Here is a 24,565-nt window from a genome sequence, read left to right as displayed (position 1 = left end):
TTGAATTCACGACCCTGAGATCAAGAGTCACGTGCTCTGCAGACTGAGCGAGCCAGGCGCCCCAGAAATGTTTTATACTATTTATATCAGAAAATAGTAGCAGAAAACAAGGAGTTAAATTTACTTATCCTCAAACATTTAAAAGACTAGTGCTATGGAACCAATAGTTACTACTAGGAATCTTAGAATGATAAGAGTTTTCCTGAGATAGAGCCAGTCATTAGGATAGAAACCGAATACTAAAAACAAAAAACAAAAAAAAGCCCCTGTTTTTTAAGTATAGAAGGTAATTGTAGGAAGCCATTATAGCTTCCTTGACTGTAATTTGAGGAGGAAATTGCTGTGATAGTAGCCCTCCTATGGAGTTTTAGAATCACAAACATTTTTTCAGGTAGAATATAAAATTGGAGAACTATCATTGCCCCTTTGGCTCGCCCACTCCCTAGATCCTAGTCTCTGGAAGAGCGAGGTGTTATAAATGCCTTGAAGAGGGTCAGAGGTCTGCTGCAGATTTCCTTGAATATTTCCCCATGTAAACATCTTTTTTCACAAAAAATGAGATGATGAATTTTAGGAATTCTGGAAGGAGAGGCTAAAATGTGGGCATGGCCAAGGAGAAGAAATCTGGGTGAGACGTAGTATGGAACTGGAAGAAATGAAGTTACAAAGGAGACGTTCATCTATGCCAACGTCTGGCCCTCGCCTCCATCTTCTGGGAGCCTAGTGAGGAGCCCGGCCCAGAAGCATTACTTTGTCCACCCCTGAAACGCTCCAGTGAACCAAAGATGAATGCAGTCAGCTACAGTGAACCAAAGACTAAGGTAGTCGCCAATGACCAGAGTGGAAGGAAAATGTCTCCAGGTTCAAGGACAAGGCAGAACATTCTATAGTAAAACTCTAGAGCTAATAGGCCACGGCCTCGCTCTATGACCTTAAGCAAGAGTTCTCCCTTTCTGGGCCTCGTTTTCCTCACCTGTGATTAAATGTGGCCCTTCCCATTCTGTGATTAATCTAAATGAGACAGGACAATGATTTTAAATAAGCTGAGATTTCATAACCCCAAAGCACCTAGTCCAGTCTCTCCTGCAGAGCATGAAATTTGGGTGACATCAGTAGGTGTTAGAAAAAAACATGTAACTTTTAGGGGCGCCTGGGTGGCTCAGTCAGTTAAGTGTCTGCCTTGGGCTCAGGTCATGGTCCCAGGGTCCTGGGATCGAGCCCCGCCTTGGACTCCCTGCTCAGCGGGAATCTGCTTCTCCCTCTGCCCTCTGCCCCTCCCCTTGCTCCTGCTCTCTCGTTCTCTCATAAATAAATACAATCTTAAGATAAAGCAAACACATGAGACTTTTGTGCTCATGGGGGACAAGCAAATGCTGATTTAAACAAAGCCGGTTAGTGCTCGCTTTGGTAGCACATATACTAAAATTGGAATGATACAGAGGAGATTAGCACGACACCGAGCAAGGATGACACATAAATTCGTAAACAAAACTGGTTAGGATAGGTGTGCTAAGGGTAGTTTTGGACAAAAGGTCATGAGGCCTGTGACTTACTCTGAAATGCAACAAAAAGTAAGACGAATTGATAGAGAGAGGGAGAGAGAGAACGAGAGAGATGGATAGTTAATTACAACGGAAAAAAGCAAAAATAGCAAAAATGTTAACTATAGAATCTACTTGGTTCGTGTGTGAGTGTTGACTGTATAATTCTCTGACAATTTTCATAATAAGAAAGTTCTGGAAAAAAAGTTAGACCAAGTGGTCAGAAGGTACAAACTTCCAGTTATAAAATACATAAGTCCCAGGGGCGCCTGGGTAGCGCAGTCGTTAAGCGTCTGCTTTCGGCTCAGGGCGTGATCCTGGCGTTCCGGGATTGAGTCCCACATCAGGCTCCTCCGCTATGAGCCTGCTTCTTCCTCTCCCACTCCCCCTGCTGTGTTCCCTCTCTCGCTGGCTGTCTGTCACATAAATAAATAAAATCTTTAAAAAAAAAATACATAAGTCCCAGGGATGTCATATACAACAGGGCGACTGTAGTTAATAATACCGTATGGATACTGAAATTTGCCAACAGAGTAGATCTTAAAAGTTCTCATCACAAGAAAAAAGCTTTGGGGCGCCTGGGTGGCACAGCGGTTAAGCGTCTGCCTTCGGCTCAGGGCGTGATCCCGGCATTACGGGATCGAGCCCCACATCAGGCTCCTCCGCTATGAGCCTGCTTCTTTCTCTCCCACTCCCCCTGCTTGTGTTCCCTCTCTCACTGGCTGTCTCTATCTCTGTCAAATAAATAAATAAAATCTTTAAAAAAAAAAAAAAACAAGAAAAAAGCTTTCCTAACTACATGGGGTGGATGTTAACTAGACTTGTGGTGCAGTTCGCAATATATACAAATATTGAATCATTGGGTTGTACACCTGAAACTAATATGTTAATTCCATCTCAATGTTTTAAAAAACATTGTCCATAAAATCAAAATTATGGACTTGGTTATTTGCAATGTGAAATCTGTGGCTTTTCCTAGATTATATATATTTTTAATTACAAAATACTGGAGGTTTGCCCAGCTTAAAGATGGATGAAACACTGTTCAAGTACAAATGTTGAAATGTTGGCTGACCTTTGCTGTATCCACAGTGGTTGTTAGTCTTAAGCAGTCACGGTTGTTAGTAATGAGCTATGAAGCTGCTGTAAGAGAGAGTAAAACTAAACACGCACACGCCAAGTTAAACCAGTGTCCGTTCAGCTGAACTTGTCGGAGACTTTAATTAATGTACTGCATGTCTCCATCAGGAGACACTGTATATACTATTTCCATCATTTCTTCATGGCTAGAACTTTTTGGGGGACAGGGGATGGAAGCCATTTTCTAGAAGGGCAGAAATGTCTCCTTATTCAGGTAATAGCACTGTTCATTGAACTTACTTTGGGATAACATGGTGATAAAAGCCCTAGATGGCTGGCATTTCTTATGTGCTGAGGAGCCCGGGGGTGTTGGCAGGGGTTAGGTGGAGAAGGAGGGAAGTTTGCCAGCGGCGCTATTTCAGGACCTGAGAAATGGGGCACTAGCTCAAACAGGTGTTACGGGAGCAGTTGGGTGAGTCTCATGGTAACAGAGCTTAAGGCTCTGAGTTTCAGCCTCTGAGCTGTAAGCAGCAAAATAAAAAACAGGCCTTGCCGCGTTCAACACAGAGCAGTACATAATAATCAGGGTGCATCAATCACCTAGAACCGAGGAGAGGAATGGAACTTTCTGAGATAGGAGTTAAGAAATTGGCTTGGCCAAGGTTATGCAATTTCCTTGCTTCATACAAATTCTGAAGTCGAATGTTAAATCTGTCATTAAACTCTACTCAAAAATTAAATGGCGGTCAATGCCATTTATGAGACAATTCAACTTCCCGAGAAAAAGGCTGCCTTCAGAATCTCATTGCTTCTCTCATTGCCAAGGAAAAGCCATGGCACACCCAGATACAAGAAGTTTCGCCTGCCAGCTCACATGCTCCTGGTCTCTCTCTGGGCCCTCAGACCAGGAAGGATGGAAACATGGCGGCAAGTCAAGAGTGTGACCTTAACCAGAAATGGGCTATGCAGAAATGGGTGTGTGGGAAAATGTGACCTTTTAGGTCCTCACAACCACTTTCAAGAAGTCAAAGGGGTGGAAGGAGCAGTTCTGGCATTAAAACATTGACCTTGGTGTTACAGGCCAAGTAAGTTCTGAGTTGTTTGTTTTTAGATTTTATTTATTTATTTGACACAGAGAGAGAGCACAAGCAGGGGGAGCGGCAGGCAGTGGGAGAGGGAGAAGCAGACTCCCCGCTGAGTGGGGGGGCCTGATGCAGGGCTCGATCCCAGGACCCCGGGATCATGACCTGAGTGGAAGGCAGATGCTTAACTGACTGAGCCACCCAGGCGCCCGTTCTGGGTTTTTCGTTTGTTTGTTTTTTTAATCCAACCTGAAAGACTCATGTTAAGACCGTGAGTCACATCCCCGGAGTGTGTAGACCTAGACCCACACTGGAGCACACAGATGTGTGCTCAGTGTCCAGCTTTTGTGCGTGCGCACGCCCGCGTGTGCTGAAACCGCACAGCACACGTGACCAGGAATCCTAGCTGGGGTTCCGGGCTGACACGGAGACGGCAGGTGCACAAGCTGCCAGTCACTGGGGATTGCGTGTCACTCTTCTTGCCCAAATAGGAAGACAACATACAGCTGCTATCCTCATGCGTACTTGTTTCCTCTTTTTATCGACTTCCTTGGAACATACCTTGTATCCAGAATTCCAAACAGGTAAGCGAGGAGTAATAAAGAAAAAGGCAGAGGTATGGCTCTCCTGGCATACACCATTAAGGTCAGTGTCCTGTGGGGAGTGTCAGTTGATCCGTGCTGGTGGGAGGGAATAAGGGCAAAGGGCAAAGCTGGTTTTCTTAGAAGCTGTTTCCCATCTTAGCCTTGGAGCTAACCCTCCCTGCTTTATCATTCCCAGCCCAAGGTCGGCTTCTCTGGCAGCAGCCTACATCTGAGGAGACAAAATACATCTTCCGTCACCAGGGAGAGTTAGTAATCCCGCCTAGGGTTCAGGAATTTGCCCTCCAAAAAAAAAGAAAAAAAAAGAAAGGAAGGAAGGAAGGAAAGAAGGAAAGAAAGAAGGAAAAAAGAAAGAGGAAAAGAAAAGAAGAGACAAACTCTTACGGGATATTTTTAAGAATTGTTCAACTATTTTAACTTTTATAAAAGACCCTGTTGAAACCTCAGTGTTTCAAAAATTCAATGATAGCAGCTTTCGTATCTTCTTTCAGTATATTTTCTCTTCTTTGTTCCATTTTACTAAAATTGTAATTATGTGGGTTTTTTTCCCTTTTAAAATAGAAAGCAGTGAGTCCACAGCCTTCCCCTACCGCCAGCATCCCACCATCAATATTTACTAGAAAGTTCCTTCCAGCATCTTGAAACAGGCTGTCCATTCTGTGACCATCTCAAACTAAAACTGAACTCCAAGCAAAGCCTGACAGCCCAAAAGTACTTTCCCAAAATGTGGCCTGTCTCACTCTGGCCTCTGCCTTCCTGAGTAAGAAAAAGTACTTGCTGATGTGGCTACAAAGAATTTTCTTTCACGTTCCTAGATGCCTGGTAAACTACTTCTACCTCACACCTCCGGAGTGCTACCCCTGGAAGTTACATTGCCTGGGCTTCTCAGTATGGATACTGAGGTTCTGGCAAGATCTTGCCTTTACTTTTCATTCCAAGTAGGGGACTGAAAATCTAAAAGCACTGGGGGACAAGGCTGAGTAGGCGAAGTGTAAAGTGGGCAGATGTAATATAAGAGGCAGGGCCAAGGGCTGTGGAGAGTTAAAGACTGTGTACCTTGAACAAAAATACTTAAAGCAAATTTTAAAGGCACCTGGGTGGCTCAGTCGCTTAAGCGTCTGCTTTCAGCTCAGGTCATGATCCCAGGGTCCTGGGATCGAGCCCCACATCAGGCTTCCTGCTCAGTGGAGAGTCCGCTTCTGTTTCTCCCTCTCCCTCTGCCCCTCCTCCCTCACTCATTCTCTCTCTCTCTCTCTCTCAAGCACACGCTCTCTCTGGCTCTCTAAAAATAAATAAATAAAAATCTACAAATAAAATCCATTAAAAATCTATAAAATTTTTTTAAAAATCTCAAATAAATCAATAAAAAATCTATACAAGTAAAAAAATCTGACTCTCTTTCAAATAAATAAATAAAAACCTATGTGAAAATCTGTAAAAAACTCAAATTTTAAAACACTGGAGAGCCATCCCCAAATTGTGGAAGACTTGGCCCGAGGGCTACCAGTTTAGAACCTCTGCTATAAGCTACTTCCTGGGCCTCGTCTCATTAATAAGGATGTGGTTTCAGCAGATGGCACCATTGTCCTGGGTCCTCACTGATACCTCAGCTCTTTGCCTAGCTTCAAAGATGGCGGCTCTCCCTGTTCCAAAGCAGGGCTCTTCATCAAACCACTAAGAAGATCCCTAGTTTTCATCATATTTACGATGTAAGGATAATTGACAAACCTGAAACTAATGAATGATCAAGTCCTATCCATTTTCCCAGGGTTTCTTTCTGGCTTATGACTTGGGCCCAGTCATCTACTTAGGAGTCAGCTCTAAAATCCGGGCTTCATCCTTGAGTTTTCCTGGTCCCTCAGCCCATCAATGCAGCGGATCAGAGATAGGTTGAAACCTCTTCAGGTCTGGCCAAAACCCAGCTTGCGGCTTGAAAAAAGACTTAACAAAAAGCCCAAATAAGCGGGCAGTGTTTGTGAAGACAAGGCCTCAAATAGAACTCAGATGAAATTACTTCCATGTTTATTAGATTCAATTCTTTTTAAGGAAAATTTTAGTCTAAACCTCAGTGAGAAATCCTGGATTCAATTGTCAGAGTTAGTATCAGAGGAGGACCCGCCACATAAAAATGAACACGGGTGCATGCAAAAATGTACAGAAAAACAAAATTATTTCTGGGGTGTCTGTAGCTGGGATCCAGTTTCCCCATTTATTTTAGGACATCTGCTCAGTTACCGCAAATCATAAACAAATTCAGGCACTTTTAGCCAGATTCCATGTTGAGCAGCGGGCCCCAAGCTTTGCCAATCCAATTGTCTTAATTCCTTTAGTTAAATTGCTTCGTATTACCCCAAAAAAGGAAATGTTAATCTTTCTACCAACTTAAACATCTCTCATATTCTGGGTCTGCTATTACTGAGCTGATCAAATTTATCCCCTCCTTCAAACCTCAATTTCCTAACCTGTAAAAGAGTATAAATACATTTATCCCCTGCCTCACTGAGTAGTTGTGAAAAGAAATTAAGGCAAAATATATAAGGTACCCAGCACATCGCCTATTGCATGGTAAATACCCAACAATATCTGACCAGGGAATGCGTGAGTCCAATATCTTCGGGAAGTATTTGGCTTTGACTTTAGAAGAATTAAGTCCCAACCCCTTGGTCTCTTAGGCAGTGTAGTCTTGGGCAAGGAACTTCTGAACTCCTCCTAATTCCAGTTTGTAAAACAGCGACGATACCTTGCAGGCAGAGTTGATGCAAAGATTACGTGTGCAAAATTACTTGCATATCCTGGGCCTGCTGTTGCTATCTGGTGATAGGCAGAATGGGCTTGGAAATTAATTATGCCTCTATTTCTCCTTCCCTTCCATTGCTCTACAAACACTGACTGACAACTTAAGGCTTTTTATAGCATCTCATCAACTTTTGATTCAATATAGATGATTTATCTATAGACCATGTCTTATAATATTAGCATAACCTCCTAGGTTTTAATATTTCTTCAAATTGTGCAGCACGCACACAAAAAATGACCCGGTCTTCCACGACCTCCTTTTCAACCTGTAACAAAGCAATCGGATAAATTCTATCAGGAGCTGGATGAAGGCCCACTGACCACAGCAGAGAAGAGGGAAAGTGATTTTTCTTTCTCCGATGATAACATTTTTATCATGGACCTAGTGCAATCTATGCAGTATCTTTTGATTAATCATCACCAGAAATAATACTTGAACATCTCTTGGCTAATATTAAGACGATTGTATTTGACAGATCCCTTCATGCAATTCAATGAACAATGCCTTTGAACTTTAGGGTATAGTTTCCCACAGTTCAAAATGGCTATTTCATATCTTTTTTTTTTTTTAAGATTATTTATTTATTTATTTATTTATTTATTTATTTATTTATTTATGTGACAGAGAGAGACAGCGAGAGAGGGAACACAAGCAGGGGGAGTGGGAGAGGGAGAAGCAGGCTTCCCGCTGAGCAGGGAGCCCGAAGCGGGGCTCGATCCCAGGACCCCGGGATCATGACCTGAGCTGAAGGCAGACACCTAACGACTGAGCCACCCAGGCGCCCCTATTTCATACCTTTTCTTAAACTTCCTACGTGACACCACCCACCCCAGCCCTTTTTGTAGCTGATGACTCGGCTTCATTTTTTATTGAACTCATTCATCTTCTCACAATAAATACACAGGCACCTTCGTCTGTGCCTGTACGCGCTTCTTCACCGCTTATGACTGGATCCTATTCCCTCCAGGGTTTGGTCTGCTGCTCTTGTACTTGTCCCACTCCCTCTAGCCTGGGTCACAGTCATTACCGCACAGACCTGCTCTGGCATTTCCCATCTTCAAAACACCTGTGACCCAACATCTACTTTTGCCTATAACCCCTCCCCTCTGCACCCCTTCATAGCTCTCCTTTGAAGAGTTCTCTACACCCATTGCCTCTATTTCCCCACCTGCCTCCGGTCCGGTCTTCAGCCCTACCATTCCTCCTAGACTGCTCTTGTCAAGGCCACCAGTGATGTTCACATTGCCAAATCCAGTCGGTCAAGTCTCTGTCCTTAAATTACCTGTTCTCTTAGCAGCTTTTGATCCCGTCCTTCTTGACCCACTGTCTTCACTCTGTGTCTGGGCCACACTTCCTTGGGTCTCTTCCTCTCTAACTCACTGCTCCTTCTCAGATCTCTTGCTGGATCCTTCTCTTCACAGCCTCTAAATGTTGGAGACCCCCAGGACTCAGTTCTTGGGCCTCTTTTTTTTTTTTTCTTTAAAGCATTTCCAGGTAGGGGCGCCTGGGTGGCTCAGTCTGTTAAGTGTCTGCCTTCGGCTCAGGTCATGATCCCGGGGCCCTGGGATCGAGCCCCACATCGGGCTCCCTGCTCCGCGGAGAGTCTGCTTCTCCCTCTCCTCGCCGTTCGTACTCTTGCCCTCTCTCTCACTATCTCTCTCTCAAATAAATAAATAAAAGCTTAAAAAAAAAAAGCGTTCCTGGGTGCTCTCACCTAATCCCATAGCCTTGAAGCTTCGAGCTTGATATATAAATTGCTTACTTCATAGTGCCTTCAGCTATTTCGTAATCATCTCAAACTTAACATATCCCAAACAGAGCTCTTGAGTCCCCTCCCCCAAACCGGTTCTTTTCCAGTCTTTTCCATGGCAGTAGTGGTACCGCAATGCCTCTAGCTGCTCAGGCCAAAAATTCAGGAATCGTGCTCGACTCCTTTTTTCCCTAACCACCCACACCCTCCGATCACTACATCAGTGGATCAATTCTACCTGAATACAACGGTTTCTTAGCACCCCTCCCACTACCACCTTAGTGTAAGATGACACCATGTCTGCTCTGGACTATTGCAATAGCCTTGCAACTGCTTCCACTCCTACTTCTCTGATTTCCCAATTTACGAAGCACAGAATGTCTTTTAAAACGACATCAGATTCATGACACCTCCCTGTTTTGAATCTGCCAGTGACTTACATGGCAAAGAGGTGATCCCACCATTACTTCGCTGACAAGGCCCCGTAGGACCTCATCTTTGCCTACCTACCTTGTCTTACTGTCCCTTGCTCATGCCACTCCAGCCATATTGATCTTCTTTCTGTTTTTTGAACATGTCAGACTTGTACCTAACGTAGGGGCTTTGCGCCAATATCTCCCATAATATTCTTCCCTCTGATATTTACATGTTCAACCTCGTGTATCTCAGCTTCTACTTCATCTCTAAGGAAGAGGCATTCCTCGACTCTGCTCCATCACCCCCTCTATTTTATTTTTCACGGACTACTTATCACTGGCTGTACTTTGTAGGTTGGTAGTTAGGTAGGTGGGTAGGTTTTTATTTGGTTGATTCATTGGTTATTTATTGTGTGACCATTCTCACCAGATTATAAGCTGTGAGGACAGGGATCTTACTTCTTTTGGTTCCTGTTTTACACCCAGCACCTGGGAGAATACCTGGCATGTAGGTCTCCTCAATAAGTAATGGTTGCCGGCAGGAAAAAACTAAGACAAGTCAATGAGTTCATCTGTGAAGGATGAAGAAGGGCTCATTTTACAAAGAACTTACTCTGGTGGCTTCATCAGAATGCATCTCTACACAAAAACTCATCTACCACAGGGGCGCCTGGGGGGCTCAGTTGGTTAAGCGGCTGCCTTTGGTTCAGGTCGTGATCCCAGGGTCCTGGGATCAAGCCCCACATCAGGCTCCCTGCTCAGCAGGGAGTCGGCTTCTCCCTCTACCTTCTGCCTCTCCCCCCACCTCACTTGTGTTCTCTCCCTCTCTCTTTCAAAGGAACAAATAAAACCTTAAAAAACCTGATGAATCACAAAACTTATTTTAATGTCGATGTGACCATTTGATCGCAAGTGTCCTTTAAAATTTTCAACCCCACCCAAATTTTCTGTACCAAATATCTTTTAAATTACAAATTTAATACAAAATTTTTGCAAGGGAAAAAAATGCCAATATGGAAATGGAGTCTTCTACCCGGACAAGGAATCAAACAGGTCCCCATATATTGACAATACAGTGTCCGCTCCACAGCCTGTCTGCCCCACATCTAAAGTCTATAGAGTTTCCTTTAATCAGTAATGCCATCTGGGCACTGGTCGGAAAGTCAAACTGTTTCCTCTGCCAAAGGTCAACTGAGCATCTGATATTTTAAAGAGGTATATTTAAGGCCTCTGTTAATTATTAATTACTCTGGAGCATTTAAATCCTATGCTTGCACCATTAGATGGTGGAACAGAAAGATACCTGGTCTATGTTGTACTAGTTACTTATAGAAATTTCATATATATTAAATCAGTTTTAATATTATGCTGTAGCTGAAATATTTGTGTGTGTGTGTGTGCGTGCGTGTGTGTGTGTATGTTTCTGTACGTTAAACAAACTCTCTGTACTCAAGCTTAGCCCCAAATTGTGCTATCAGTCAGCATTACAAGTTGAAAGGTGAAATCACCTCTAATGGAAGAGGCCAATTTTATCTGGGGAAAGCAGTTGTCATCTGGACCTGGGGATCCTGTAATCCCGGACAAATACCTCTTAAACAAAGGAGCAAATGGAACTGAGAATGCCAATGTCACCACCTATACTCACAGCAGCAAAAAATATCTTTACAAGCCTGTGGTAGGGGCGTCTGGGTGACTCAGTCGGTTAAGCATCTGCCTTCGGCTCAGGTCATGATCCTGGAGTCCTGAGATCGAGCCCCACATTGGGCTCTCTGCTCAGCAGGGAGCCTGTTTCCCCCTCTCCTCCCCGATCATGCTCTTTTGCTCTGTCTCTCTCTCTCTCTCTCTCTCTCTCAAATAAATAAATAAAGTCTTAAAAACAAAATAAAATAAAATAAAATAAAAGCCTTTAGTAACAGCATTATAAATCCGGAAAGTTATGTTGCCATGTCATGTTCTTCTCTGCCCCTTTGTCCCTCTGGATTTCTGTTTGATTCCGCTACTCTTTACTTCTAGGGCTCCTTTCCTCTGTATATATCTTTGTGACGGTCTCCACGTTCATCCTTAGCTCTGCATCGTCCATCTGTATCCCATACCTCCCCAATCCCTTCTGTCTCTCCTAACAAATCCAAACACAAAGCCAATATTTATTTATTTTCCCATATGTTGACGTGGCCAAAAGTGTACAGAGATTTGGATGTCACCTTAGTACAGGTGAGTTTTGAAACCGCTGAGCTCCCCCGGAGTTTTGTAAAAGGTGTCGAATCACAATACAAAGTTTACATAGAATAAAACCACAAGGAAAACATGTTCAAGGAAGTTTCCTTATTGTATTAGGCCATTTTAATTACAGTATCAGAATCACCCACCGTGTGGCTAATGGCCATACCCCGGGTGGGAGATCTGTGCACTAAAAGTGGTTGAGAGGCTCACATGCATTAGAAGGGCATCATGGTCCTCCCAACGGAGCATTTCAACGTCTTGGTGAAAATGTTTCTAATATTAGTTGCCTATCAGTTCAGAAGCAGAAATAGAAATACCAGCTCATTCAAAAAGAAGAGTGGATTCCACCCCATATTGTAACCACAAGTCAAGAAAAAGATTGAACTGGGGCGCCTGGGTGGCTCAGTCAGTTTTAAGTGTCTGCCTTTGGCTCAGATCACGACCCCGGGGTCCTGGGCTCAAGCCCCGAATCAGGCTCCCTGCTCAGCTTCTCCCTCTCCCTCTGCTGCTCCCCCTGCCTGTGCTCTCTCTTGCGCGCTCTCTCTCTCTGTCATATAAGTAAATAAATAAATACAATCTTTAAAAAAATTGAACTAAAAGTAGCCCTCCCAGAAAATATAATTGAATAACAGACCTAAGAAGAATGTTCAACTTGGCTAGTAATTAACAATGAAAAACAACCATTTTCAGCTCTCAGTGTGAGAAACAGAAATACCAATTTTGCTCTCAATTTGAGCAAGATTGAAAAAAAAGATGATATTAAATGCCACCAACAACGTGATGGAACAAGTCTGGCTGAAATAATCATTGGTTAAACAGCTGAGAAAAATAATTTGGCAATATCTGTCAAAAACCTGAAACCGCCCCTTTCTTTAAATCAGAAACGATTACTCTATGATTCAACTCTAAGAAATATTACCACATATGGAAAAATGATGATTCCTCAAGATCTTCAGTGTCGTGTCATTTATAATAGCACACATGTAATACAGAATGTCCAATAATCTGGTATTGGTTAAGTAAGCTATGGCACACCTATTTGATAGTAATTAAATTATGTTCAGAAAGACTGCACTATTGTGAAAGATGCTTATGTTTTAATAGCAGGTGAAAGATATAAACCTGTGTCTGTAATATGACCATCAATATAAGTGTGTAATAGAGGTGTGCGTGCACACACACACACTCAGAGAAAACAAATGCACACAAAAGGCTGGGAGAAAATATACCCAACTACTAGGAGTGGTTGTTTTGTTTACGTAGGTTCAATGCCCAGTATGGAGCCCAATGTGGGGCTCAAACTCATGACCCTGAGATCAAGACCTGAGCTGAAATCAAGAGTCAGACATTCAACCAAGTGAGCCACCCAGGCGCCCCAAGAGTGGTTGTTTGGGGTGGTAGGACTTCAAAATGAAATTATAAAGATAATTCATCCAGAATTAGTGTAAAAAATAATTTATTTAGTCATGAGCTCATGTAAGTAGTTTTATTTACCAGACTATTTCCAGGATTCGTGTTATAAATGATTGACTTTTGTTATAAATTTAAACTTTTTAGAGATCTAAAATAAAGCAGAGTCACATAATTGCATAAACTTTCTATAAATCACAGTCTATCTTCCTTCCTATTGCCACTCTAACCCTCCGGATTTCAGAAAAAAAATTCTATGCAAGCACATTGATAAAAGTGCTCTTGCAATGGTCAACTGTATATCAAACCAAATAAAAATAAGGTCAACTACATGATACTTTATGAAATTTACTTCGATTACAACTTAATGATCGGATTGGGGAAGGTAGAGAAGGATGCGCATTATTTTCTCAAAACTTGGGAGCTGTTTCCCTTAATTGCTTTTTCTTTCAACACCACCAATATATCCTTATTAGATTGCCCTGTGAAATTTGGAATTTTTTTTTTTAAAGATTTTATTTATTTATTTAACAGAGATAGAGACAGCCAGCGAGAGAGGGAACACAAGCAGGGGGAGTGGGAGAGGAAGAAGCAGGCTCATAGCGGAGGAGCCTGATGTGGGGCTTGAACCCAGAATGCCGGGATCACGCCCTGAGCCGAAGGCAGACGCTTAACCGCTGTGCCACCCAGGCGCCCCGAAATTTGGAACTTAATAACATTATTTATATTGTGCTTTCTAAATTGATGAATACAATGTAATTATTGTTCACCAATTAAGGGATTGAATTTGGCATCACGATCTATAACTCCAGGCTCATGGGCCACCTAAAATGCCCCAAAATTCATGGGAAAGCTGCAGAAAGGAAAATACTTCCTATACATTAAATGTAACACCTAAATGCACACACACATATTTTCAAGTAAATATACACATTATATATATATATATAATCACATATGTATATAATGTGTATATATATAATGTATATACTTAAATATACACATAAGTATTTTCTTTGGTAGAAGTTTTCATGTGAATGTTGGGGCATTTTGTCCAAAGGATCTGTTCCAGTCCCAACCATCTGGGAAAAGCATGTGGGAAAAACAGGCAGCTCAGCTGGTCAGGTCAGGCACCTTTACCCCGTCCTTTTACTACAACTAGAGGTCCCTCCTGTCTCCTTCCAGTCTCCTTGATTACTGCAGTCAACTTCTCCTCTTTCCAGAAGGCAATACAAAATAACTACTTTCTAGGAGTACCCACGCTATGCGGTATCCAGAAAAAAATCACAAAAGATCACATTTTAAAATTTTAAGGTGATTCTCAAAAGGTTAAATACAGAGCTACCATATAACCCAATCAGTTCCACTCCTAGGCACATACCCAAGAGAAATGAAAACATACGACCACACGAAAACTTGTACACGAATGTTCATAGTAGCATAATTCACAATAGCTCAAAAGTGGAAACAACCCAAATGCCCATCAACTAATGAACAGATAAACAAAATGTGCTCTATCCATATGATGGAATATTATTTTGCCATAAAAAGGAATGAAATACTGACGACTGCTACAACATGGATGAACCTTGAAAACATTATGCTGATTGAGATGAAAGGATAAAGAAGAAGTGGTGAGCACGCAAAGACACATGCACACACACACACACACACGCACACACACTGGAATATTACTAGCCACCAAAAAAGGATGAAATCTTACCATTTGCAAAGATGTGGATGGAACAAGAGGGTGTTAGTTACGCCAAATGAAATAAGTCAATCAGAGAAAGACAATGATCAGATGGTTTCACTCATATGTGGAATATAAGGAATAGTGCAGAGGACAATAGGGGAAGGGAGGGAAAACTGAATGGGAAGTCATCAGAGAGGGAGACAAACCATAAGAGACTCTTAACTTGGAAAACAAACTGAGGGTTGCTGGAGGGGAGGTGGGCGGGGGGATGGGGTAACTGGGTGATGGGCATTAAGGAGGGCATGTGATATAATGAGCCCTGGGTGTTACATGCAACTGATGAATAACTGAACTCTACATCTGAAATTAAAGTACACCATATGTTAGTTAATTGAATTTAGAAAAAATAAGATATTGAAAAAAGAAAGAAAATATGCTGATTGAAAAAAAGCCAGACACAAAAGGTCATGTATGGTAAAATTCCATTTATATGAAATGTCCAGAACAGGCAAATACCTAGAGACAGAAAGTATATTAGTAGTAGTCAGGGGTTGGAGTAGGGGCATTTTGATGGTGGTGGTATGGCTTTGGGAAATAGTGAATGACTGCTAATGGGTGTGGAGTTTTCTTTCAGGGAGACCAAAATGTTCAAAAGTTGCATTGGAGTTATGATTACACAACCCTGTGAATATGTTAAAAACCATTAAATTGTATAATTTAAATGAATGAATTGTATGGTATGTGAGTTATAGATGTGTGTGTGTGGGTGTGTGTGTATACACAAATAGTATATCTCAATACAGCTGTTATTTAAAAAAATTTAAAATGATATATTAATAATGAAGCAACAGAAAGAGAAATTAAGAAAGCAATCCCATTTACAATTGCACCAAAAATAATAAAATATCTAAAAATAAACTTAACCAAAGAGGTGAAGGAACTGTACTTTGAAAGCTACAAAACACAGATGAAAGAAACTGAAGATGACGCAAACAAATGGAAAGATATCCCATGCTCATGGATTGGAAGAACAAATATTGTTAGAATGTCCATATTACCCAAAGCAATCTACACATTTAATGTAATCCCTATCAAAATACCAAAAGCATTTTTCACAGAGCTAGAACAAATAATCCTGAAATGTATATGGAATCACAAAAGACCCCAAATAGCCAAAACACTCTTGAAAAAATAAAAACAAAGCTGGAGGTATCACAGTTCCAGATTTCAAGTTATATTACAAAGCTGTAGTAATCAAACAGTACAGTACTGGCACAAAAATAGATACATAGATTGATAAATGGAACAGGATAGAGAGCCCAGAAGCAAACCCACAATTATATGGTCAATTAATCTTCAACAAAGGAAGAAAGAATATACAATGGGGAGAAGACAGTCTCTTCAACAAATGAACAAATGGTGTTGGGAAAACTGGACAACAACATGGAAAAGAATGAAACTTGGCCACTTTCCTAAACCACACACAAAAATAAACTCAATTAAAGACCTAAATGTGAGACCTGAAACCATAAAAATCCTAGAAGAGAATACACGCAGTAACTTCTCTGACATTGGCTGTAGCCACATTTTTCTAATTATGTCTCCTGGGTCAAGGGAAACAAAAGCAAAAATAAACTATTGGGACTTCATCATACTAAGCTTCTGCACAGAGAAGGAAACAATCAACAAAACTAAAAGGCAACCTACTGAGTGGGAGAAGATATTTGCAATGGACAGATCCGATAATGGGCTAGTATCCAAAATCTATAAAGAACTGATACAATTCAACACCCAAAAACCAAATAATCCAATTCAAAAATGGGCAGAAGACATGGGCAGACATTTTTCCAAAGAAGACATCTGGATGGCCAACAGACACATGAGAAGATGTTCCTCATCACTTCCAATCAGGGAAATGCAAATCAAAACCACAATGAGATATCACGTCACACCTGTCAGAATGGCTAAAATCAAAAACACAAGAAAAAACAAATGTTGGTGGGAATGTGGAGAAAAAGGAACCCTCTTGCCCTTTTGGTGGGAATGTAAACTGGTGTAGTCACTCTGGAAAACAGTATGGAGGTTCCTCAGAAAGTTAAAAATAGAGCTACCCTACAATCTGGTAATTGCACCACTGGATATCTACCCCCAAAATACAAAAACACTAATTCAAAGGGATACATGCACCCCCATGTTTACTACAACATCATTTACAGAGACCAAATTATGGAAGCAGCCCAGGTGTCCATCGATAGATGAATGGGTAAAGAAGATGTGAGATAGAAATATATATATATATATATATATATATATATATATATATATATATATATATATATAATGGAATATTATTCAGCCATAGAAAGAATGAAATCTTGCCATTTGCAATGACATGGATGAAGCTAGAGAGTATAATACTAAGTGAAATAAGTCAGAGAAAGACAAAGATCATATAATTTCACTCATATGTGGAATTTAACAAAACAAATGAACAAAGGAATAGCGAGAGAGAGAGAGAGAGAGAGAAACCAAGACTCCTAATTATAGAGAACACGCTGATGGTTACCAGAGGGGAGGTGGGTGGGGGGATGGGTGACATAGGGGATGGGGATTAAGAAGCGCACTTGTCCTGACGAGCACTGGGTGATGTATGGAATTGATGAATCCCTCTCTTGTTCACCTGAAACTAATAGAAAGAACACCGTATGTTAACTCTCCCGGGATTCAAATTAAAAAGTGAACAAAAAAATTTTAAGATGAAACTTCGGAACCCAACAAGATTATCATTATTATTATCATTACTTTTTAAAGTTATTTTGAGGCTTTAATCAAAGATGTTGCGGCAGGTGTCATGGATGCCCCACCCACGTACCCTCCTCATCCGCTCCTACTTGAGCCAGTGACTGACTCCGCCCCAGGTATGTTTCTGGCCACAGGCGCCCCCTAGCCCGTTAAGAGCCCCAGCTGACTCACACCTCAGTGGGGATACCTGCAGAGTAGCCTACAACTGTCTCTCCAAGGTTCCCGGCAGGATTGAGCTCTGGTCACCCACAGGGGAAACAGGCTTAAAAGCCACCCTTTCCCGACTTCTGCTGGTGTTTGCAGGGATCACTTCCCAAACACATGACTTGCACTCACATTCTGTCTCAGGGTCGGCTTCTAGGGGAACCCAAGCCACGATACACATTACTCTTTCTTCCCTTCTCAACTGATATTCATATCTTGCCCCACTAGAAAGTTCTGCAAAGATAACTGGTCCAAGTCACTAAAAGAAAATTTCTGTGGTTATGTTTAGCCAACATAGACAGATGGCTTTAGAACTTAGATCTTGTTGACTTGTGTTCACAAATAATGCTGATTTTTCCCTAAATTGCCATAATAGCTGTGGCCCATCTTAAGTAGGGAGAGTTTTTCCTCTGCAGTTCAGGTGTTTTTTTTTTAAAGATTTTATTTCTTTGAGAGAGAGAGAGAGAGAGCGCACGAGCATGAGTGGGGGAGGGGCAGAGGGAGAAGGAGAAGACGACTCCCTGCCCAGCAAGGAGGTCGATGCAGGACTCGATCCCAGGACTCTGAGATCACAACCTGAGCCGAAGGCAGACGCTTAACCGACTGAGGTACTCAGGCGCCCCTGGGGTTCAGTTTACATGATGGCCTTGCTCAGCGGAACAGAAAAGCAGACGCCATGGAAATGCTTCCATAAAAGTATCACAAACTTAAAATTGGGAAACTTTATTGGGACTCCTAGGTATTAACTTTTTGCTGAAAGTTCGGTGAGAATAGTCAGGTCTTTTCTGAGAACAATGAGCCACACGCATTAGCAACAAATTGCCAACCAGCAAACAAAAACTTCATGGTGAGCGTAACAGTATATGACCGGCTCATTTTCGGTATTCTATTTTTCAATGTATGCCACCCTTCTACTTTCTATTTTAAAAGGCTTCCCTGATCTGAAACCCTTGGAACCAAAAGCATTTCAGAACTTCAATTATTTTCAGATCTTAGAAGGACAACCCAGTACAGAGGCATATATTATGGGACAGCCTTAGTGACAGCTGGGACAACAGCCTTGAAATCACCTGATTATGTCTGCAGTCAAACATATGACTAATAGCAAACATGACACATCAGTTCAGGTCAGGTTTTGCTGAAAGCTCTAGAAAACAGTTTCAATTTTCAGAGTTCTGGGCATTTGGGCAGCACAGATAAGGGACTGTGGTCTGAAGCATGGTAGACTCGAGACATGGCTGCCATCAGATAAGTGCTGAGGACCCGGATGTCAAAAATGGGACAAGAAAACTCAGGGCAAGTGAAGACACTCCCTTCACCAAAGAGATAATTTCCTGTAACTAGGTGGTTTAATAATTTCATGATGGGTTGAATAGGTACCCATCATAAAAACGGTATGAAAGTAATTCCGAAGGGGGGGCAACACAGAAATGGACAAATGCAATTTAAAACCAAAGTTGTTTGTGTAGTTCTTAAGGAAAGAGTCAATAAGCAAATTAATATTGACTGTGAATCCGTGAGGCAGAGGCACCAACCTAAGTGGTGTGGAAGACAGAGTGCCTGCCCTCCTGGGGCTTATAGCCAGGAGGACAGAAAAGGAGTAAAACCAGAAGCCATGGGAGAGTAGAACTGGGGAGTACAGTGTAGTTTGCACAAGGCTGTCTGATACAGAGATCTAAAAAAATGAGGTGTTTTTTAACATTTTGTTTTTTTGAGAGAGAGAGAGTGTGCAGAGAGAGAGAGAGTGCGCCCGAGCGGGGGTTGGGGGCAAGGGGCAGAGGGAGAAGCAGACTCCCTGCTGAGCAGAGAGCCCGACATGGGGCTCGATCTCAGGACCCTAAGATCATGACCTGAACCAAAGGCAGACGCTTAACTGACTGAGCCACCCAGGCAGCCCCAAAAATGAATTTTAAAGTAAGTTCTGAAAGATGGTCAAGCGTCAGCAAAGCGGCAGGTGGGGTGGAGAAGAGCCGGAAAGAGATTCCATGTGGAGAAGATCAAGTACAAAGGCCAGAGCCTGAGGCGGATTATTCGAGGACTTGACTGTGGGCTGGTGTGGCTGCAGAGCCAAGAGACTGGTGGCCGGTGACGTTTCTGACGTAGGCAGGGGTCAGGCCTCCAATGCGTCTGGGCCACAGTCATCATTCTGGACTTAATCCTGGGGTTAATGGAAGCCACTAAGGGTCTGAAGAGGAGGAGTAACCTCATGAGACTTATATTTTATAAAGACTGCCCTGCTGGGAGAACAGTCTGGAAGGATATATGCCAAGCTATTAATAGGGGTCACCTCAGGAGGGTTAGGATGGGGTCAAGGCCAAAGGATAATTAGCTTTGTCTTTGAATGACTTCATTTGCTTCGCTTCCGGCAATGAACAGTCTTTGTGGCTTAAAAATATCAAAAGTTGAATTTTTTCCACATTAAAACCAAATTATTCTTCCTTTAGTGTAAGAATGGATTGGGTCCATATGCCCTGAAGACCTGATGCTAAGTGAAATAAGCCAGACATAAAAGGACAAATACCATATGATTCTATTCATATGAAGTTCCCCAAGTAGTCAAATTCGGGGGGAGGGGTGCAGAAAGCAGAATGGGGGTTGCCAGGGGCCGAGAAGAGCAAGGAAAGGGGAATCCACGTTCAATGGGGACAGGACGTCAGTTAAGGATGATGACAAAATTCTGGGGATGGATGGTAGTGATGGTTGCTTGGCAGTGTGGGTCTCCTTAATGCGGCTGAATTGTACCCTTAAGAATGGTTCAAACGGTGCATTTTATGTCGTCTAGATTTTATCACGATAAAAAAGGAAAAAAAAAAAACCAGCGGAGCAGAGAGGACTGGAACGAATGTCAGGATGGGAAATGAGCAGACTCGGGGAACAAACAATGGTCCACGTGAGGAGCGCCAGACCAGGAGGGGGTGGGGAGACGGTCAGGCGGACCGGTCTGGGCTACATTTTGAAACTGGAACTGCCAGGGCTTTAGAAGTAATAAGGGGGAGAAGAGAAGAAAATAGCTAGTAGCTAGTATCCAAAGGTAGACCCTGAAACGGCGGAGTTGGTGCCACTAGTTTATTTGGGAAGCGATCTCAAGAAGCCCTGCAGGCTCCGGAGAGGTGAGACAAGGAAGGGAACGTAGGCAATAGGGGTGTCGTATGTACTATGGAGCAGGCTGCCACTGTGGGCAACTGGGGCTCCATCCCACTGGAGGGGGGCTCTGGGAGACCCCGTAGAACATGCCTCTGTGGTTCCAACGGACAGGTGAGGAATCTAGGTTCGTTAGCGTGTCAGTCCTAGGCTGTTCCTGGGGGCATTACCCCCAGAACACTGCTGGCCTGTCCTGGGTGGGAGCTGGGGGTGGGGGGGGCTCCAGTGGCCAGAGGAAGGCCCCAGGGAAAGACTGCAGCAGTCAGAAGTCCTAGGTCCCTTGGGGCGCCTGGGCGGCACAGTGGTTAAGCGTCTGCCTTCGGCTCAGGGCGTGATCCCGGCGTTATGGGATCGAGCCCCACATCAGGCTCTTCCGCTATGAGCCTGCTTCTTTCTCTCCCACTCCCCCTGCTTGTGTTCCCTCTCTCGCTGGCTGTCTCTATCTCTGTCGAATAAATAAATAAAATCTTAAAAAAAAAAAAAAAAGAAGTCCTAGGTCCCTGTATATGGGAATGGGCGCTGAGGGGCGATGGGGAGATCCGCACAGCGTCTGTCACAAAAGGCAAGGGGCTTGTCTCAAAAACTGGTCTGAAGGTGGTTCTGTTTCCCAAAACAGGGAACACTGGAGGCGAAGCAAGTGGGAGCGGATCAAGGAGACTGAAGGAGCAGCCAGACAGGTGGGAGGGAAGCAGGACCTTGGAATGGAGGGGATAAAAAGATGTGACGCCGGGGCACCTAGGTGGTTCAGTCTGTGAAGCCTCTGCCTTTGGCTCAGGTCATGATCTCAGGGTCCTGGGATGGAGCCCCGCATGGGGGCTCCCTGCTCGGTGGGGAGTCTGCTTCTCCCTCTCTCTCTGCTGCTCCACCTCTTCGTGCTTGTTCTCTCTCTCTCTCAAATAAATAAATAAAATCTTAAAAAAAAAAGAAGTGATGTCTTCAAATGTCCAGTTAATACATAGCACGAGAAGCTGGAAAATCTTTCCTTCGATTGTAGGAACTATTATGGAAAACACTATTAGTTGAATAAGAGTTTATAGGGACCAAATACCCCATATCACTCTGTACCACAAAGCTCAGATGCCAAAGATACAGCAAACAATATTCAGTCAGACAAATAACAGTGTGAGAGAAATAGAAGCTCTCAACTTGTGTTTCTGTTCCTCATCTCTTTCTGACTTTCCACTTAATGTAAAATTACACGGATCGATATACTGTACATATCACCTTATAGGAAGCATGGATTTGTTGAGATAGAAAAATCTAATATTGCCTTTCTCATGTGTATGAGAATTACATGCAACCAAGGTCCCTGAGAAATACCAGGCAGATATTATTACTACACTCTGCATATGTATTTTTTGCTTGTTCTTCACCCATAGCTGCAATTATTTTAGCAGAGAGATTGAGTAAGTTCTCACTTGGCAAATTATTTGCAGATGTCCCTTCTCATCATCGCTGAAGTCTTCACTGTATCTGAAAAGTATTAAAAACTGATGCCAATGGGACACCTGGGTGGCTCAGATGGTTAAGCATCTGCCTTCGGCCCAGGTCAAGATCCCAGGGTCCTGGGATCGAGCCCTGCATGGGACTCCCTGCATGCGGGGCTCCCTGCTCAGTGGGAAGCCTGCTTCTCCCTCTCCTTCTACTGCTCCCCCTGCTTGTACTCTCCCACTCTCTCTGTCAAATAAATAAATAAAATCTTAAAAAAAAAAAAACCTGATGCCAAGAGTCTGTATATAGAACGCACGGTCTGAGGATGGGTTTAAATTCTAAGCGCTCACATTTTTTTTTTCAAGCCCTGTTTTCAAAGAAAAGGGATTCGGGGCGCCTGGGTGGCATAGCGGTTAGGCGTCTGCCTTCGGCTCAGGGCGTGATCCCGGCGTTCTGGGATCGAGTCCCACATCAGGCTCCTCTGCCATGAGCCTGCTTCTTCCTCTCCCACTCCCTCTGCTTGTGTTCCCTCTCTCGCTGGCTGTCTCTATCTCTGTCAAATAAATAAATAAAATCTTAAAAAAAAAAAAAGAAAAAGGATTCAAACATCTTAGCCCACATACATATATATCTTCCCTGGAAACTTAAATCCGCCAATGCTTTTAATTTTAAATATTGGTTTTAAACTTATTCTCCAGCAATCTTGAAACCCACAAATTCCTTTCAAAAGAATTCATCCAGAGGGCAGGGAACTAGATTTAAAAGACAGGTTTCCTGAAACGTACCTTTAAAAGGACACAGGAGGAGAAAAAAATGTTTTGTCATTTTCACCAGCTTTTCGTAGTTTTTGTTCGCCAACTAAAACCCAGGAATAAAACAAGCCTAAGTCCCAAATGATTTTTCCTCTGCACACAAAATGTTTTTGCCCCCCATCCCCGCCACCACCTTAGAGTCGTCTTAACCTCTTTGTACTTTTTTTTCATTTCTCAGACCTGTCTGCTGGCAGCTCAATATTGCGGACCCGCAGACTGATTTATCTACAGAAAACTCATTTTCCCCTTGGACACATTCTCCACGATACCAGAGAGAAAGGAACAAGGGGAGAAAAGCAGATCACAGGCAGTGTATTTTGGATGTTCGGTCTTTTATCAACTAGGACCATGTGATTTCCTTTCAGACTCTGACCACTCCTGCATGCAGCCCAATTTCCGATGAAATAAAAGGCATGTATGATCTTTTCACCCCTCGGAAGGCCAGAAAGATCATACCACCTATGAGTAAGCTTGAAAAACAACTTGTAGATGACACAGCACCCGGAAACCAAAACCAGGGTCATCTCGGCATCCATTCTGACTTGGCCCAAAGGTGAGCTGTATAAAGGTACACAGAGGCTTCCTTTATTTAAAAAGTACATTTTTTTTGGTACGCCCAAGCCAACAACAAATATAGGCACAGGAAATGTAATTTCACCTCATTTCTCGCATGCGTGTGTCCGTGTGTTAAGCTGGAACGGTTTCTTGATGTTCACTCGTGGCATCTAGCACGTAGAAGGCACTCACTTCATGTTTTCTAAATGAAAGACTAACAGCAAGCAGACGGAAAGAGATCGGCGTGCTAACCAGCCAAGATTTGGGGTAGATAGCAAATATTAAGGGGCCACATCACAGGATTAGAAACTAGCCTCCAATTTCCTTTTACAGATATTTCCGTAAGTAACGTGCTTTGTCTTTTTCAATCAGAGAACAGAATCCTCCAAGTGTTAATGTCATCATAATACTAATAGTCTAGCTCTGTAAGGTTCTCTCTCTCTCTTTCTCCTCTTAAATCATCTGTTCAATTGCACAGAAGATCGTAACTTTGGACGTGACAATTCAAAAATGTTGTAACTCATTTAAATGTTATCAGTGGTCATTTCCAAGAAGTACGGTCAAAAGGTTACCTGTCAAAACTCTACAAAACACTCCTTCACAATCACGATCGATCTTTCTAGTTCATCTGTCAGATCCCTCTGTTATGAATGTCCTTTGACCAAAGACGCCCAACCTGTTAACCTCTCCGCTCAAACGCTACCAACCAGCTCCCTCACTTTTTCCCTTGCCCATCTTGGATTCTATTGCCCAAGTTTACAATCACTTTTAGTATCTTCAGTTCCCTGGGAGAAACCCTACAGGCAGCTGCATAAAATCGTAGCAGGATTATGGGAAGAACAGAGGTGCGCACCAACCATACTATTTTGCCAAGAACCCAGAATCTGAGCTGGACCCAAAATGGTAGCCTGGGATAGATGGACAGGCCATGACCTTCTGTGTCTAGTCTTCACAGATTATGGGTTTTGTTCCATAATTTATCCCTTGGCTACACTCCCACAAACATTTCCAATAAAGGAAGAGATC

General features: G+C 42.8%; 1 protein-coding gene and 1 non-coding gene across 2 annotated transcripts in view; one reads left to right on the top strand and one right to left on the bottom strand.

Moving 5' to 3' along the window:
• The window catches only part of MAOB (monoamine oxidase B), a 119,009-nt gene that overhangs the window by 81,030 nt on the left and 13,414 nt on the right, over positions 1-24,565 (bottom strand). The gene's annotated exons all lie outside the window — the stretch shown is intronic.
• On the top strand, positions 1,396-1,501 carry LOC123796474 (U6 spliceosomal RNA). Its single transcript, XR_006780758.2, has one exon. It is a non-coding gene; the product is annotated as a U6 spliceosomal RNA (small nuclear RNA).

The sequence above is a fragment of the Ursus americanus genome, chromosome X (assembly GCF_024610735.1).
Source record: "Ursus americanus isolate L20-20 chromosome X, mUrsAme1.1.p, whole genome shotgun sequence".
Classification (NCBI taxonomy): domain Eukaryota; kingdom Metazoa; phylum Chordata; class Mammalia; order Carnivora; family Ursidae; genus Ursus; species Ursus americanus.
This window is presented reverse-complemented; position numbering and strand designations above follow the sequence as displayed.